This window comes from Babylonia areolata, chromosome 30 (assembly GCF_041734735.1).
Source record: "Babylonia areolata isolate BAREFJ2019XMU chromosome 30, ASM4173473v1, whole genome shotgun sequence".
Classification (NCBI taxonomy): Eukaryota; Metazoa; Mollusca; class Gastropoda; order Neogastropoda; family Buccinidae; genus Babylonia; species Babylonia areolata.
Genome location: NC_134905.1, coordinates 1,974,683 through 1,982,182, shown reverse-complemented (window position 1 = coordinate 1,982,182; position 7,500 = coordinate 1,974,683). Strand labels below are relative to the sequence as shown.

At 38.5% G+C, this 7,500-nt stretch overlaps 1 protein-coding gene across 2 annotated transcripts in view; it reads left to right on the top strand.

Annotated features, from left to right (window-relative positions):
* The first annotated feature begins 1,618 nt into the window (after window positions 1–1,618).
* The window catches only part of LOC143275427 (uncharacterized), a 41,836-nt gene continuing 35,954 nt past the window's right edge, over window positions 1,619–7,500 (top strand). For both annotated transcript variants that reach the window (XM_076579511.1, XM_076579509.1), the window contains exon 1: window positions 1,619–1,784. The gene's annotated coding sequence lies outside the window, so the exon portion shown is untranslated. The remainder of the gene's footprint in view (window positions 1,785–7,500) is intronic.

Sequence of the window (7,500 nt, the reverse complement as noted above, 5' to 3'; positions counted from 1 at the left end):
TGTTGTTTACTTGTCTATGTTGTGATAATGCACCTGACCAAATTTCTCCAGTTGGAGGTAATAAATTTATTCTTATCTTATCTTCTCTCTCTCTCTCTCTCTCTCTCTCTCTCTCTCTCTCCTCCCCTGTCAGTCTCTCTCTATGTCTGTCTCCACTGTCACTGTCACTATATATCTGTCTGTTCAGTTAGCCTCCCCTGCCTTCTTTACTCTTCCCCTTGTCCATTCTTCCTTCCGCTATCCACCACGCCCCTACCCTATTGTCCTCGTTGTTATTCATCTATCGCGATATTGTATTGTACATAAGTTCTATGTTTATGTTTGCACATGCTTGTGTAGTTTTGACGTTGGTGTTGTGAATTGACTCTCGCTTCTTTTTTTTTCTTCTTTTTTTCTTTTTTTTTTTTTTCTTTCCGATTATTATTTTTTCCCAGAGGGAAACAAGTACTTTGTGCTTACTCCTTTACCCTCGAAGAATTGAATTTCGTTCGTTCGTTCGTTCGTTCGTTCGTTCGTTCTCTCTCTCTCTCTCTCTCTCTCTCTCTCTCTCTCTCTCTCTCTCTCTCTCTGTGATATTTTATTCGTTAACAATGCATGTTATTTCTGTTTGCTTTTTATATTCTTTTTTTTCTTCTGTCTTTTCTATTAAATGTGGTTTCATGTTCAAGCAGTAGTCACCGTTTGCTTCTTTTCTTAATTCGATGTATGTGTATCGATATGTGCATAGTCCTTACACACACACACACACACACACACACACACACACACACACACACACACACACACACACACACAAACACACATATATATATATATATAGAGAGAGAGAGAGAGAGAGAGATGGATATATCGATAGATATATCGATAGATATAGATAGATAGACAGATAAATATCTGTGTGTGTGTGTGTGTGTGTGTGTGTGTGTGTGTGTGTGTGTGTGTGTGTGTGTGTGTGTGTGTGTCTGTCTGTCTGTCGCACTGTCTCTCTCTCTCTCACTGTCGCTCTCTCTCTCTCTCTGTCTCTTTCTCTGTCTCTGTCGCTCTCTGTCTCTGTGTTTGTCTGTCTGTCTGTCTGTCTGTCTGTCTGTCGCACTGTCTCTCTCTCTCTCTCTCTCTCTCTCTCTCTCTCTCTCTCTCTCTCTCACTGTCGCTCTCTCTCTGTGTTTCTCTGTCTGTCTGTCTGTCTGTCTGTCTGTGTGAATAACACATTTGTGGCGGTGACGATCAGTCATCCTTACACTCAGAGCTGAGGAATGTGTGTGTGTGTGTGTGTGTGTGTGTGTGTGTGTGTGTGTGTGTGTGTGCCGTGTGTGTGTGAGTGTGAGAGAGAGAGACACTGTGAGTGTCAGCTCTTCACGTCCCAATGGCAAGCAGAAGGCTACAAGAAGTTAAGTATCGGTGCAACATGGACACAACACCACACATTTCACCACACCCACCTCCCACCAACACCACCAACACATCAATCATCACGCGCAATGTATTGACGTTCACCTTTGACCTATTCATCAACACGGCGCGAGCGACGCGCAGGCCAGCCAATCACAGCGCGCCGTTCCTCTGACGTCACGCATCCGCGTGCGGAAAGGTACAGCGCTCGAGAGAAGCAGACGTCAGTTCTGGTGAGTGGCTCGAACGGCGAACAGGGTGTCTCTTGTCCCGGTTTAAGTGATTGTTTCTTGTCAGTATTTCCGCTGGAGTTTAGTGACTGGCTTCTGTTTGTGACTTGGTTTTGTGTTGTCAGTGAAACAGGAACGTTTTCGTTTTCTTTTCTTCCATTACAAGTAAGTTACGTTTGTTTAACGTCTCATTTTTATGCGGTGTCTTTTCAATCTACACGATAACGGTTTTGCATTTATTATGATGATGCCAAGTATAGTTTCACTGGCTGCTGCGCCTTGTTCTGTGTTTTTGCTTTTCAAATAAATAATTGTCAGTGCTAAGCCTCTGTTAGTGTGCAAACAAAAATGATGGAAGGGTTTATTATGAAGGAGTGTAGTCGTTCTTTGTGAAACTGACATTTAAGATCAGTTTGAGCGGTTATCGTTGATGTTGTTGCACGGTCATGAAGTGGGGGTGTTTCCTCATTGACAACAGACGTAACAGCAAATAACTGTTTTGAAACTGAAAAAAAAAAATCATCATTATTCAATCCACACGCAAATTTGCTTTTATATTTGTGTGCGAAGTCAGTGCTTTCAAGAACAGGCTCGATGCACACTGGAAGGAGCTCCCTGCAAAATTTGACCCAGATTGTTATCATTAGTTACAACTGTCGACATCTTGCACCACGTATGCAATTCAGTTGTACAAGTGAGAAGACCTGTGAACAAGCTCCAAAGAGATTCAACACGGAAACAAACCAGTAAACCAATAACCAGTTTTTAAAAGTGGCAGTATCCACAATTTTTCCCCTCCACTTTCACTTTCACTGCGTTGACGGCCACAGTCATCAATTTGATTTTTACGCCGTTTTTGTTTTTGTTGGGTTGCGATGAAAGAAAAACAAGCTACAGAAAGCGACAGACCTATTAGTGAGGATGAAAACCTAGTCCTACTCTAAGTGGGTTCTCCGGCAGGCTACTATCACTTCACTTTTCGCCCTTCCGAGCTAGCCGGTCCCTTGCTGATCTGAGACAGCAGGGCCCCAAAAATAAATTAAAAAACCCAAAAGTATTGGGGTAAGAGAGGGGGTGGGGAGGAAGGGGGGGGGGGTAGGGGACCTATTATCTAATTAACTACTGATTGGGGGGCACCCTAGACTTAAAGGTGTCCAAGGTGTCTGCTCCAGACGGAATGGGTAGTGTTGTCAACAAGGTGTGGACATTCCCTCCGTCAGTCACACAGAGGAGTGGAAGGGAAGAAATGTGGACATTGCCTTAAAAGTTATCAGGTATGCAAAGGCAGTAGCATGTTTCTGCGCCAAACAAATAATTGGTGTGAACCGAGAGAGAATGGAAATGAACTAGCTTGCCGCAGAGCGTGAACTAATGAAGTCAGGTCTAGACGGGAATTACAGACAAGTTGTATGATGGTTGGGGTATATATATATTTTTTTCTTTCTTTTTTTTCATTTCAATAAGAAAATAAAAATTCCATGCTTAGCAAAAGAAGTTCCTGTTTGAACAAAAAATGATAATAATGACTCCTCTTGTTGTTGTGTCAGAATATCAGATCAAAGTGGCAAGTTTAGAGAATACAAAAAATATAAATATAACAGTAAATGCAGTTTGCATATAATTAGGCTTCTTTTTTTTTTTTTTTTTTGTGCCCATCCCACAGGTGCAATATTGTTTTAAACAAGATGACTGGAAAGAACTTAATTTTTCCTTTTTTTTATGCCAAATTTGGTGTCAACTGACAAAGTATTTGCAGAGAAAATGTCAATGTTAAAGTTTACCACGGACACACAGACACACGGACACACACACACACACACACACACACACACAGACAACCGAACACCGGGTTAAAACATAGACTCACTTTGCTTACACAAGTGAGTCAATTATCATGAATGAGCATATAAACTCGCATACACACGCATACATTAACGCGACATGTTCAAACAGGCGACACGCCATCACTCACAAACAGGCGACACACTGTTCATACTTTATTGATCACAACTCACACTTCACACAGTCTGCTCGATTCGATGCAAAGCCTTCCAGTCTTTTGACTCACTTGTGTAAACAAAGTGAGTCTATGTTTTAACCCAGTGTTCGGTTGTCTGTGTGTGTGTGTGTGTGTGTGTCCGTGGTAAACTTTAACATTGACATTTTCTCTGCAAATACTTTGTCAGTTGACACCAAATTTGGCATAAAAATAGGAAAAATTCAGTTCTTTCCAGTCATCTTGTTTAAAACAATATTGCACCTATGGGATGGACACAAAAAAATGAAAAAAGAATCCTAATTATATGCAAACTGCATTTACTGTTATATTTATATTTTTTGTATTCTCTAAACTTGGCACTTTGATCTGATATTCTGACCCAACAACAAGAGCAGTCATTATTATCATTTTTTGTTCAAACAGGAACTTCTTTTGCTAAGCATGGAAGTTTTATTTATTTTGCAAACGTTTTGGTACAGATAGTAAAAAGGGAAATTACTCTGTAATTAATGCTAGGGGAAATAATTTGCTTTAAACTGATCTTTCTCATCTTAAACATTACATTTTGAAATTATGCTCAATACATAAAAAGCTTGGATTTTTTTTTGTTTTTAAAGCGTATCACAAGTGAGTCTTGAAGGCCTTGCCTCTCTTGTTTTATTTTGCCTTGAAGCGGGTGGTGAGAAATGGTCACACTGGACTTTTACAAACGTACGAAAAGCAGCCAAATTAACACCCGCATCCCCATTCCTTCTATTTGCAGAAGAGCTTATCATGCAGGTGCCAGCCAGCCCTGCAAATATAGTGACCAACAATATTTATGATATATGTGTAACCAGCCAACCAACCAACCCTTCAAAGGCATGGAGTGATTGTAATTTCATCTGCTGTAATTATTGTGTATTGTTATCATCATCATCGTCATTATTATCATTAATATCATGATTACTGTTACTATCATTAGTATATGTTTATTACTATTGTTGATATTATTTTATTATTGCTACTATTACTATTATTTATTAATATTATTATTTCATTCTATTATGTTAAAAACAACAACAACAACAACAAAAACAAACAAACAAACAAAAAACCGACTGCCCCAATACCATCTCAACAATAAAACAAGAGAACAAATAACGGACGTGGATAATAACATCAGAACCAACATACACGTATTCAAAAGCAGCGAACACCACGAATATCATAACAACAAACACACGCGTTTACCGTTCATATACCCATTACCCTCGTAATTTAATAAAGATTGTCATATCAGAATGCACTGTACCGTGCTTATGAATGACCCTTTTTGATAAAGATTATCATGATTATAAGAATGCACTCTATCGTGCGTATGAATTACCCTTGTTAATAAAGATTATCATATAAAAATGCACTGTACGTGGTTATGAATTATGTACCCTTGTTGACAAAGATTATCATATAAAAATACACTGTACCTTGCTTATCAATTACCAGATTATCATATAAAAATACACTGTACCTTGCTTATCAATTACCCTTGTTCATAAAGATTATCATATAAAAATGCACTGTACCTTTCTTATGGATTACCCTTGTTCACAAAGATTATCTTATAAAAATAAACTGTACCTTTCTTATGATTTACCCTTGTTGACAAAAATTATCATATAAAAATACACTGTACCTTGCTTATCAATTACCCTTGTTCATGAAGATTATCATGTAAAAATAAACTGTACCTTGCTTATCAATTACCCTTGTTGACAAAGATTATCATATAAAAATACACTGTACCTTGCTTATCAATTACCCTTGTTCATAAAGATTATCATATAAAAACACACTGTACCTTTCTTATGATTTACCCTTGTTGACAAAAATTATCATATAAAAATACACTGTACCTTGCTTATCAATTACCCTTGTTCATAAAGATTATCATGTAAAAATAAACTGTACCGTGCTTATGGATTACCCTTGTTCATAAAGATTATCATATAAAAATACACTGTACCTTGCTTATCAATTACCCTTGTTCATAAAGATTATCATATAAAAATACACTGTACCTTGCTTATCAATTACCCTTGTTCATAAAGATTATCATGTAAACATAAACTGTACCGTGCTTATCAATTACCCTTGTTCATAAAGATTATCATATAAAAATGCACTGTACCTTTCTTATGGATTACCCTTGTTCACAAAGATTATCTTATAAAAATAAACTGTACCGTGCTTATGGATTACCCTTGTTCATAAAGATTATCATATAAAAAATGCACTATTCCTTGCTTATGGATTACCCTTGTTCATAAAGATTATCATATAAAAATGCACTGTACCATGCTTACCTATCACCCTTATTACGAAAGATTTTGTTTTTGTCATTTGTTTTCGTATGACAGTTACGTCAGAACCAACAAATAGGAAGCAGCGACTCCATTTTTATCACATAAAAAAACACACGCAAAAATATACAAAACAAACAAACAAAACACAACACACAGACATAGACACAGACACAGACAGACAGACCGACACACACACACACACACACACACACACACACACACACACACACACGAAACAAAAAACAAAAACAACCCAGTTTGACCGAACCAATGCCAACGATAAAATAGAAACGGAAAGTGGTAAAGACAGGAAGTTGGTTTCCAAAATTAATACGACAGGCAAGATTGCATTAGCTCTTAATCCTGTGGCCCTGGGGGCTAGCTGGCCTTTGGGAACCATCCCAATGCTGACTGTCCTAAAACCCTCTTGGCCGAGAGAGTGGGGGTTGTAACTTGGGCTAGACACTCTCCACTACGATCAAATTCCAGTCTAGATAATAATAATGATAACATGCAGGCTTATATAGCGCAGTACCCCTATCTCAAATGGGACTCACCACGCACTTTATAATAAGATATACAGATTTACGACTAAGTGACATGAAAAAAAAATATACATATAAATAAAATAGAATAAAAATGAAATAGAATCAAATGAATAAACAGGCGAAGTCTCACATCACATTTACTAAGAACTGATACCTATTTCAGACTATCTCACTTCACGCTGGCTAAGATCTAAATACTTCAAACTAAGTCACGCACACGCACACACACACACACACACACACACACACACACACATATATATATATATATACACACACACACACACACACACACACACACACATATATATATATATATATATATATATATATATATATATATATACACACACACAGACACATACATACATATGTATACATACACATACACACACATGTACACACACACAGACACACACACACACACACACACACACACACATACACACACACAATTATATCCTCTGTGTGTGTGTGTGTGTGTACACATCTCTCTCTGTCTCTGTCTCTCTCTGTCTCTCTCTACACACACACGCATCCACACACACACACACACACACACACACACACACACTGCAAAATATTGTGACAGCCGAACACGTCTGACTGTCCTTCACAGCACACGGCATGGGAGAAGTGCAGATGGTATCTGACAGGTATTTTATGACACACGGCGTGTGTCAGGATCAGCACCAAACAACATAGGCTTCGTCATGACCTAATAATATTATTCGCTCTGCATGCGTGTGTGCGCGCGCGCACGTGTGTGTGTGTGTGTGTGTGTGTGTGTGTGTGTGTGTGTGTGTGTGCAAGTGTATGAGTGTCAGTCTGTCTCAATGTCTGTGACATTGTCCACATGTCAGTCTGTCTCAGTGTCTGTGACATTGTCCACATGTCAGTCTGTCTCAATGTCTGTGACATTGTCCACAGGTCAGTCTGTCTCAATGTCTGTGATATTGTCCACATGTCAGTCTGTCACAATGTCTGTG